Genomic DNA, 12,419 nt, shown 5'->3' with positions numbered 1-12,419 from the left:
TGCTGTGACCTTCAGTCACGACACTCTAGGCTACAGAGGTGCTCCGACTTTCAGTCGAGACACTATACGCTACAGAGGGGCTCCGACCTTCAGTCACGACACTATAGGCTACAGAGGGGCTCCGACCTTCAGTCACGACACTATAGGCTACAGAGGGGCTCCGACCTTCAGTCACGACACTATAGGCTACATAGGGGCTCCGACCTTCAGACTCGACATTATAGGCTACAGAGGTGCTGTGACATTCAGTCACGACACTATAGGCTACAGAGGTGCTGTGACCTTCAGTCACGACACTATAGGCTACATAGGTGCTCCGACATTCAGTCACGACACTATACGCTACAGAGGGGCTCCGACCTTCAGTCACGACACTATCGGCTACAGAGGGGCTCCGACCTTCAGTCACGACACTACAGGCTACAGAGGGGCTCCGACCTTCAGACACGACACTATAGGCTACAGAGGTGCTCCGACATTCAGTCACGACACTATACGCTACAGAGGGGCTCCGACCTTCAGTCACGACACTATAGGCTACAGAGGGGCTCCGACCTTCAGTCACGACACTATAGGCTACAGAGGGGGACCGACCTTCAGTCACGACACTATATGCTACAGAGGTGCTGTGACCTTCAGTCACGACACTATAGGCTACAGAGGGGCTCCGACCTTCAGTCACGACACTATAGTCTACAGAGGGGCTCCGACCTTCAGTCAAGACACTATAGGCTACAGAGGGGCTCCGACCTTCAGTCAGGACACTACAGGCTACAGAGGGGCTCCGACCTTCAGTCACGACACTATAGGCTACAGAGGGGCTCCGACCTTCAGTCACGACACTATAGGCTACAGAGGGGCTCCGACCTTCAGTCACGACACTATAGGCTACAGAGGGGCTCTGACCTTCAGTCACGACACTGTAGACTACAGAAGGGCTCCGACCTTCAGTCACGACACTATAGGCTACAGAGGAGCTCCGACCTTCAGTCACGACACTATAGGCTACAGAGGGGCTCCGACCTTCAGTCACGACACTATACGCTACAGAGGGGCTCCGACCTTCAGTCACGACACTATAGGCTACAGAGGGGCTCTGAACTTCAGTCACGACACTGTAGGCTAAAGAGGGGCACCGACCTTCAGTCACGACACTATAGGCTACAGAGGGGCTCTTGTCTTTCAGTCACGACACTATAGGCTACAGAGGGGCACTGACCTTCAGTCACGACACTATAGGCTACAGAGGGGCTCTTGTCCTTCAGTCACGACACTATAGGCTACAGAGAGGCACCAACCTTCAGTCACGACACTGTAGGCTACATAGGGGCTCCGACCTTCAGTCACGACACTGTAGGCTACAGAGGGACTCCGACCTTCAGACACGACACTATAGGCTACAGAGAGGCTCTGACCTTCAGTCACGACACTATAGGCTACAGAGGGGCTCCGACCTTAAGTCACGACACTATAGGCTGCAGAGGAGCTTTGACCTTCAGTCACGACCCTATAGGCTACAGAGGGGCACCGACCTTCAGTCACGATACTATAGGCTACAGAGGGGCACCGACCTTCAGTCACGACACTATAGGCTACAGAGGGGCTCCGACCTTCAGTCACGACACTATAGGCGACAGAGGGGCTCTGACCTTTAGTCACGACACTATAGGCTACAGAGGTGCTGTGACCTTCAGTCATGACACTATAGGCTACAGAGGAGCTCCGACCTTCAGTCACGACACTATAGGCTACAGAGGGGCTCTGACCTTCAGTCACAACACTATAGGCTACAGAGGTGCTGTGACCTTCAGTCTCGACACTATAGACTACAGAGGGGCTCCGACCTTTAGTCACGACACTGTAGGCTACAGAGGGGCTCCGACCTTCAGTCACGACACTATAGGCTACAGAGGGGCTCCGAACTTCAGTCCCGACACTATAGGCTAAAGAGGGGCTCCGACCCTCAGTCACGACGCTATAGGCTACAGACGGGGGCCGACCTTCAGTCACGACACTATAGGCTACAGAGGGGCTCTTGTCCTTCAGTCAGAACACTATAGGCTACAGAGGGGCTCCGACCTTCAGTCACGAAACTGTAGGCTACAGAGGGGCTCCGACCTTCAGAAACGACATTATAGGCTACAGAGGGGCACCGACCTTCAGTCACGACACTATAGGCTACAGAGGGGCACCGACCTTCAGTCACGACAATATAGGCTACAGAGGGGCTCCGAACTTCAGTCACGATACTATAGGCGACAGAGGGGCTCTGACCTTTAGTCACGACACTATAGGCTACATAGGTGCTGTGACCTTCAGTCATGACACTATAGGCTACAGAGGGGCTCCGACCTTCAGTCACGACACTATAGGCTACAGAGGGGCTCTGACCTTCAGTCACGACACTATAGGCTACAGAGGTGCTGTGACCATCAGTCACGACACTATAGGCTACAGAGGGGCTCCGACCTTCAGTCACGACACTATAGGCTACAGAGGGGCTCCGACCTTCAGTCACGACACTATAGGCTACAGAGGGGCTCCGACCTTCAGTCACGACACTATAGGCTACATAGGGGCTCCGACCTTCAGACTCGACATTATAGGCTACAGAGGTGCTGTGACATTCAGTCACGACACTATAGGCTACATAGGTGCTCCGACATTCAGTCACGACACTATACGCTACAGAGGGGCTCCGACCTTCAGTCACGACACTATCGGCTACAGAGGGGCTCCGACCTTCAGTCACGTCACTACAGGCTACAGAGGGGCTCCGACCTTCAGACACGACACTATAGGCTACAGAGGTGCTCCGACATTCAGTCACGACACTATACGCTACAGAGGGGCTCCGACCTTCAGTCACGACACTATAGGCTACAGAGGGGCTCCGACCTTCAGTCACGACACTATAGGCTACAGAGGGGGACCGACCTTCAGTCACGACACTATAGGCTACAGAGGTGCTGTGACCTTCAGTCACGACACTATAGGTTTCAGTGGGGCTCCGACCTTCAGTCACGACACTATAGGCTACAGAGGGGCTCCGACCTTCAGTCACGACACTATAGTCTACAGAGGGGCTCCGACCTTCAGTCAAGACACTATAGGCTACAGAGGGGCTCCGACCTTCAGTCAGGACACTACAGGCTACAGAGGGGCTCCGACCTTCAGTCACGACACTATAGGCTACAGAGGGGCTCCGACCTTCAGTCACGATACTGTAGGCTACAGAGTGGCTCCGACCTTCAGTCACGACACTATAGGATACATAGGGGCTCCGACCTTCAGTCACGACACTGTAGGCTACAGAGGGGCTCCGACCTTCAGGCACGACACCATAGTCTACAGAGGGGCTCCGACCTTCAGTCACGACACTGTAGGCTACAGAGGGGCTCCAACCTTCAGTCACGACACTATAGGCTACAGAGGAGCTGTGACCTTCAGTCACGACACTATAGGCTACAGAGGGGCTCCGACCTTCAGTCACGACACTATAGGCTACAGAGGGGCTCCGACCTTCAGTCACGACACTATAGGCGACAGAGGGGCTCTGACCTTCAGTCACGACACTATAGGCTACAGAGGGGCTCTGACCTTCAGTCATGACACTATAGGCTACAGAGGGGCTCCAACCTTCAGTCACGACACTATAGGCTACAGAGGAGCTGTGACCTTCAGTCACGACACTATAGGCTACAGAGGGGCTCCGACCTTCAGTCACGACACTATAGGCTACAGAGGGGATTCGACCTTCAGTCACGACACTATAGGCTACAGAGGGGCACCGACCTTCAGTCACGACACTATAGACTACAGAGGGGCTCCGACCTTTAGTCACGACACTGTGGGCTACAGAGGGGCTCCGACCTTCAGTCACGACACTATAGGCTACAGAGGGGCTCCGACCTTCAGTCCCGACACTATAGGCTAAAGAGGGGCTCCGACCCTCAGTCACGACACTATAGGCTACAGAGGGGCTCTTGTCCTTCAGTCACAACACTATAGGCTACAGAGGGGCTCCGACCTTCAGTCACGACACTATATGCTACAGAGTGGCTCCGACCTTCAGTCACGACACTATAGGCTACAGAGGGGCTCTGAACTTCAGTCACGACACTGTAGGCTAAAGAGGGGCACCGACCTTCAGTCACGACACTATAGGCTACAGAGGGGCTCTTGTCTTTCAGTCACGACACTATAGGCTACAGAGGGGCACTGACCTTCAGTCACGACACTATAGGCTACAGAGGGGCTCTTGTCCTTCAGTCACGACACTATAGGCTACAGAGAGGCACCAACCTTCAGTCACGACACTGTAGGCTACAGAGGTGCTGTGACCTTCAGTCACGACACTATAGGTTTCAGTGGGGCTCCGACCTTCAGTCATGACACTATAGGCTACAGAGGGGCTCCGACCTTCAGTCACGACACTATAGTCTACAGAGGGGCTCCGACCTTCAGTCAAGACACTATAGGCTACAGAGGGGCTCCGACCTTCAGTCAGGACACTACAGGCTACAGAGGGGCTCCGACCTTCAGTCACGACACTATAGGCTACAGAGGGGCTCCGACCTTCAGTCACGACACTATAGGCTACAGAGGGGCTCCGACCTTCAGTCACGACACTATAGGCTACAGAGGGGCTCTGACCTTCAGTCACGACACTGTAGACTACAGAAGGGCTCCGACCTTCAGTCACGACACTATAGGCTACAGAGGAGCTCCGACCTTCAGTCACGACACTATAGGCTACAGAGGGGCTCCGACCTTCAGTCACGACACTATACGCTACAGAGGGGCTCCGACCTTCAGTCACGACACTATAGGCTACAGAGGGGCTCTGAACTTCAGTCACGACACTGTAGGCTAAAGAGGGGCACCGACCTTCAGTCACGACACTATAGGCTACAGAGGGGCTCTTGTCTTTCAGTCACGACACTATAGGCTACAGAGGGGCACTGACCTTCAGTCACGACACTATAGGCTACAGAGGGGCTCTTGTCCTTCAGTCACGACACTATAGGCTACAGAGAGGCACCAACCTTCAGTCACGACACTGTAGGCTACATAGGGGCTCCGACCTTCAGTCACGACACTGTAGGCTACAGAGGGACTCCGACCTTCAGACACGACACTATAGGCTACAGAGAGGCTCTGACCTTCAGTCACGACACTATAGGCTACAGAGGGGCTCCGACCTTCAGACACGACACTATAGGCTACAGAGAGGCTCTGACCTTCAGTCACGACACTATACGCTACAGAGGGGCTCCGACCTTCAGTCACGACACTATAGGCTACAGAGGGGCTCTGAACTTCAGTCACGACACTGTAGGCTAAAGAGGGGCACCGACCTTCAGTCACGACACTATAGGCTACAGAGGGGCTCTTGTCTTTCAGTCACGACACTATAGGCTACAGAGGGGCACTGACCTTCAGTCACGACACTATAGGCTACAGAGGGGCTCTTGTCCTTCAGTCACGACACTATAGGCTACAGAGAGGCACCAACCTTCAGTCACGACACTGTAGGCTACATAGGGGCTCCGACCTTCAGTCACGACACTGTAGGCTACAGAGGGACTCCGACCTTCAGACACGACACTATAGGCTACAGAGAGGCTCTGACCTTCAGTCACGACACTATAGGCTACAGAGGGGCTCCGACCTTAAGTCACGACACTATAGGCTGCAGAGGAGCTTTGACCTTCAGTCACGACCCTATAGGCTACAGAGGGGCACCGACCTTCAGTCACGATACTATAGGCTACAGAGGGGCACCGACCTTCAGTCACAACACTATAGGCTACAGAGGGGCTCCGACCTTCAGTCACGACACTATAGGCTACAGAGGGGCTCCGACCTTCAGTCACGACACTATAGGCTACATAGGGGCTCCGACCTTCAGACTCGACATTATAGGCTACAGAGGTGCTGTGACATTCAGTCACGACACTATAGGCTACAGAGGTGCTGTGACCTTCAGTCACGACACTATAGGCTACATAGGTGCTCCGACATTCAGTCACGACACTATACGCTACAGAGGGGCTCCGACCTTCAGTCACGACACTATCGGCTACAGAGGGGCTCCGACCTTCAGTCACGACACTACAGGCTACAGAGGGGCTCCGACCTTCAGACACGACACTATAGGCTACAGAGGTGCTCCGACATTCAGTCACGACACTATACGCTACAGAGGGGCTCCGACCTTCAGTCACGACACTATAGGCTACAGAGGGGCTCCGACCTTCAGTCACGACACTATAGGCTACAGAGGGGGACCGACCTTCAGTCACGACACTATAGGCTACAGAGGTGCTGTGACCTTCAGTCACGACACTATAGGTTTCAGTGGGGCTCCGACCTTCAGTCATGACACTATAGGCTACAGAGGGGCTCCGACCTTCAGTCACGACACTATAGTCTACAGAGGGGCTCCGACCTTCAGTCAAGACACTATAGGCTACAGAGGGGCTCCGACCTTCAGTCAGGACACTACAGGCTACAGAGGGGCTCCGACCTTCAGTCACGACACTATAGGCTACAGAGGGGCTCCGACCTTCAGTCACGACACTATAGGCTACAGAGGGGCTCCGACCTTCAGTCACGACACTATAGGCTACAGAGGGGCTCTGACCTTCAGTCACGACACTGTAGACTACAGAAGGGCTCCGACCTTCAGTCACGACACTATAGGCTACAGAGGAGCTCCGACCTTCAGTCACGACACTATAGGCTACAGAGGGGCTCCGACCTTCAGTCACGACACTATACGCTACAGAGGGGCTCCGACCTTCAGTCACGACACTATAGGCTACAGAGGGGCTCTGAACTTCAGTCACGACACTGTAGGCTAAAGAGGGGCACCGACCTTCAGTCACGACACTATAGGCTACAGAGGGGCTCTTGTCTTTCAGTCACGACACTATAGGCTACAGAGGGGCACTGACCTTCAGTCACGACACTATAGGCTACAGAGGGGCTCTTGTCCTTCAGTCACGACACTATAGGATACAGAGAGGCACCAACCTTCAGTCACGACACTGTAGGCTACATAGGGGCTCCGACCTTCAGTCACGACACTGTAGGCTACAGAGGGACTCCGACCTTCAGACACGACACTATAGGCTACAGAGAGGCTCTGACCTTCAGTCACGACACTATAGGCTACAGAGGGGCTCCGACCTTAAGTCACGACACTATAGGCTGCAGAGGAGCTTTGACCTTCAGTCACGACCCTATAGGCTACAGAGGGGCACCGACCTTCAGTCACGATACTATAGGCTACAGAGGGGCACCGACCTTCAGTCACGACACTATAGGCTACAGAGGGGCTCCGACCTTCAGTCACGACACTATAGGCGACAGAGGGGCTCTGACCTTTAGTCACGACACTATAGGCTACAGAGGTGCTGTGACCTTCAGTCATGACACTATAGGCTACAGAGGAGCTCCGACCTTCAGTCACGACACTATAGGCTACAGAGGGGCTCTGACCTTCAGTCACAACACTATAGGCTACAGAGGGGCTCCGACCTTCAGTCACGAAACTGTAGGCTACAGAGGGGCTCCGACCTTCAGAAACGACATTATAGGCTACAGAGGGGCACCGACCTTCAGTCACGACACTATAGGCTACAGAGGGGCACCGACCTTCAGTCACGACACTATAGGCTACAGAGGGGCTCCGACCTTCAGTCACGACACTATAGGCTACAGAGGGGCTCCGACCTTCAGTCACGACACTATAGGCTACAGAGGTGCTGTGACCTTCAGTCACGACACTCTAGGCTACAGAGGTGCTCCGACTTTCAGTCGAGACACTATACGCTACAGAGGGGCTCCGACCTTCAGTCACGACACTATAGGCTACAGAGGGGCTCCGACCTTCAGTCACGACACTATAGGCTACAGAGGGGCTCCGACCTTCAGTCACGACACTATAGGCTACATAGGGGCTCCGACCTTCAGACTCGACATTATAGGCTACAGAGGTGCTGTGACATTCAGTCACGACACTATAGGCTACAGAGGTGCTGTGACCTTCAGTCACGACACTATAGGCTACATAGGTGCTCCGACATTCAGTCACGACACTATACGCTACAGAGGGGCTCCGACCTTCAGTCACGACACTATCGGCTACAGAGGGGCTCCGACCTTCAGTCACGACACTACAGGCTACAGAGGGGCTCCGACCTTCAGACACGACACTATAGGCTACAGAGGTGCTCCGACATTCAGTCACGACACTATACGCTACAGAGGGGCTCCGACCTTCAGTCACGACACTATAGGCTACAGAGGGGCTCCGACCTTCAGTCACGACACTATAGGCTACAGAGGGGGACCGACCTTCAGTCACGACACTATATGCTACAGAGGTGCTGTGACCTTCAGTCACGACACTATAGGCTACAGAGGGGCTCCGACCTTCAGTCACGACACTATAGTCTACAGAGGGGCTCCGACCTTCAGTCAAGACACTATAGGCTACAGAGGGGCTCCGACCTTCAGTCAGGACACTACAGGCTACAGAGGGGCTCCGACCTTCAGTCACGACACTATAGGCTACAGAGGGGCTCCGACCTTCAGTCACGACACTATAGGCTACAGAGGGGCTCCGACCTTCAGTCACGACACTATAGGCTACAGAGGGGCTCTGACCTTCAGTCACGACACTGTAGACTACAGAAGGGCTCCGACCTTCAGTCACGACACTATAGGCTACAGAGGAGCTCCGACCTTCAGTCACGACACTATAGGCTACAGAGGGGCTCCGACCTTCAGTCACGACACTATACGCTACAGAGGGGCTCCGACCTTCAGTCACGACACTATAGGCTACAGAGGGGCTCTGAACTTCAGTCACGACACTGTAGGCTAAAGAGGGGCACCGACCTTCAGTCACGACACTATAGGCTACAGAGGGGCTCTTGTCTTTCAGTCACGACACTATAGGCTACAGAGGGGCACTGACCTTCAGTCACGACACTATAGGCTACAGAGGGGCTCTTGTCCTTCAGTCACGACACTATAGGCTACAGAGAGGCACCAACCTTCAGTCACGACACTGTAGGCTACATAGGGGCTCCGACCTTCAGTCACGACACTGTAGGCTACAGAGGGACTCCGACCTTCAGACACGACACTATAGGCTACAGAGAGGCTCTGACCTTCAGTCACGACACTATAGGCTACAGAGGGGCTCCGACCTTAAGTCACGACACTATAGGCTGCAGAGGAGCTTTGACCTTCAGTCACGACCCTATAGGCTACAGAGGGGCACCGACCTTCAGTCACGATACTATAGGCTACAGAGGGGCACCGACCTTCAGTCACGACACTATAGGCTACAGAGGGGCTCCGACCTTCAGTCACGACACTATAGGCGACAGAGGGGCTCTGACCTTTAGTCACGACACTATAGGCTACAGAGGTGCTGTGACCTTCAGTCATGACACTATAGGCTACAGAGGAGCTCCGACCTTCAGTCACGACACTATAGGCTACAGAGGGGCTCTGACCTTCAGTCACAACACTATAGGCTACAGAGGTGCTGTGACCTTCAGTCTCGACACTATAGACTACAGAGGGGCTCCGACCTTTAGTCACGACACTGTAGGCTACAGAGGGGCTCCGACCTTCAGTCACGACACTATAGGCTACAGAGGGGCTCCGAACTTCAGTCCCGACACTATAGGCTAAAGAGGGGCTCCGACCCTCAGTCACGACGCTATAGGCTACAGACGGGGGCCGACCTTCAGTCACGACACTATAGGCTACAGAGGGGCTCTTGTCCTTCAGTCAGAACACTATAGGCTACAGAGGGGCTCCGACCTTCAGTCACGAAACTGTAGGCTACAGAGGGGCTCCGACCTTCAGAAACGACATTATAGGCTACAGAGGGGCACCGACCTTCAGTCACGACACTATAGGCTACAGAGGGGCACCGACCTTCAGTCACGACAATATAGGCTACAGAGGGGCTCCGAACTTCAGTCACGATACTATAGGCGACAGAGGGGCTCTGACCTTTAGTCACGACACTATAGGCTACATAGGTGCTGTGACCTTCAGTCATGACACTATAGGCTACAGAGGGGCTCCGACCTTCAGTCACGACACTATAGGCTACAGAGGGGCTCTGACCTTCAGTCACGACACTATAGGCTACAGAGGTGCTGTGACCATCAGTCACGACACTATAGGCTACAGAGGGGCTCCGACCTTCAGTCACGACACTATAGGCTACAGAGGGGCTCCGACCTTCAGTCACGACACTATAGGCTACAGAGGGGCTCCGACCTTCAGTCACGACACTATAGGCTACATAGGGGCTCCGACCTTCAGACTCGACATTATAGGCTACAGAGGTGCTGTGACATTCAGTCACGACACTATAGGCTACATAGGTGCTCCGACATTCAGTCACGACACTATACGCTACAGAGGGGCTCCGACCTTCAGTCACGACACTATCGGCTACAGAGGGGCTCCGACCTTCAGTCACGACACTACAGGCTACAGAGGGGCTCCGACCTTCAGACACGACACTATAGGCTACAGAGGTGCTCCGACATTCAGTCACGACACTATACGCTACAGAGGGGCTCCGACCTTCAGTCACGACACTATAGGCTACAGAGGGGCTCCGACCTTCAGTCACGACACTATAGGCTACAGAGGGGGACCGACCTTCAGTCACGACACTATAGGCTACAGAGGTGCTGTGACCTTCAGTCACGACACTATAGGTTTCAGTGGGGCTCCGACCTTCAGTCACGACACTATAGGCTACAGAGGGGCTCCGACCTTCAGTCACGACACTATAGTCTACAGAGGGGCTCCGACCTTCAGTCAAGACACTATAGGCTACAGAGGGGCTCCGACCTTCAGTCAGGACACTACAGGCTACAGAGGGGCTCCGACCTTCAGTCACGACACTATAGGCTACAGAGGGGCTCCGACCTTCAGTCACGATACTGTAGGCTACAGAGTGGCTCCGACCTTCAGTCACGACACTATAGGATACATAGGGGCTCCGACCTTCAGTCACGACACTGTAGGCTACAGAGGGGCTCCGACCTTCAGGCACGACACCATAGTCTACAGAGGGGCTCCGACCTTCAGTCACGACACTGTAGGCTACAGAGGGGCTCCAACCTTCAGTCACGACACTATAGGCTACAGAGGAGCTGTGACCTTCAGTCACGACACTATAGGCTACAGAGGGGCTCCGACCTTCAGTCACGACACTATAGGCTACAGAGGGGCTCCGACCTTCAGTCACGACACTATAGGCGACAGAGGGGCTCTGACCTTCAGTCACGACACTATAGGCTACAGAGGGGCTCTGACCTTCAGTCATGACACTATAGGCTACAGAGGGGCTCCAACCTTCAGTCACGACACTATAGGCTACAGAGGAGCTGTGACCTTCAGTCACGACACTATAGGCTACAGAGGGGCTCCGACCTTCAGTCACGACACTATAGGCTACAGAGGGGATTCGACCTTCAGTCACGACACTATAGGCTACAGAGGGGCACCGACCTTCAGTCACGACACTATAGACTACAGAGGGGCTCCGACCTTTAGTCACGACACTGTGGGCTACAGAGGGGCTCCGACCTTCAGTCACGACACTATAGGCTACAGAGGGGCTCCGACCTTCAGTCCCGACACTATAGGCTAAAGAGGGGCTCCGACCCTCAGTCACGACACTATAGGCTACAGAGGGGCTCTTGTCCTTCAGTCACAACACTATAGGCTACAGAGGGGCTCCGACCTTCAGTCACGACACTATATGCTACAGAGTGGCTCCGACCTTCAGTCACGACAATGTAGGCTACAGAGGGGCTCCGACCTTCAGAAACAACACTATAGGCTACAGAGGGGCACCGACCTTCAGTCACGACACTGTAGGTTACAGAGTGGCTCGGACATTCAGTCACGACACTATAGGCTACAGAGGGGCTCCGACCTTCAGTGACGACACTATAGGCAACAGAGGGGCTCTGACCTTCAGTCACGACACTATAGGCTACAGAGGGGCTCCGACCTTCAGTCACGACACTATAGGCTACAGAGGGGCTCCGACCTTCAGTCACGACACTATAGGCTACAGAGGGGCTCCGACCTTCAGTCACGACACTATAGGCTACAGAGGTGCTGTGACCTTCAGTCACGACACTCTAGGCTACAGAGGTGCTCCGACTTTCAGTCGAGACACTATACGCTACAGAGGGGCTCCGACCTTCAGTCACGACACTATAGGCTACAGAGGGGCTCCTACCTTCAGTCACGACACTATAGGCTACAGAGGGGCTCCGACCTTCAGTCACGACACTATAGGCTACATAGGGGCTCCGACCTTCAGACTCGACATTATAGGCTGCAGAGGT

This window comes from Hemitrygon akajei, chromosome 12 (genome assembly GCF_048418815.1).
Source record: "Hemitrygon akajei chromosome 12, sHemAka1.3, whole genome shotgun sequence".
Taxonomy (NCBI): domain Eukaryota; kingdom Metazoa; phylum Chordata; class Chondrichthyes; order Myliobatiformes; family Dasyatidae; genus Hemitrygon; species Hemitrygon akajei.
Note: the sequence above shows the minus strand (reverse complement) of the source record.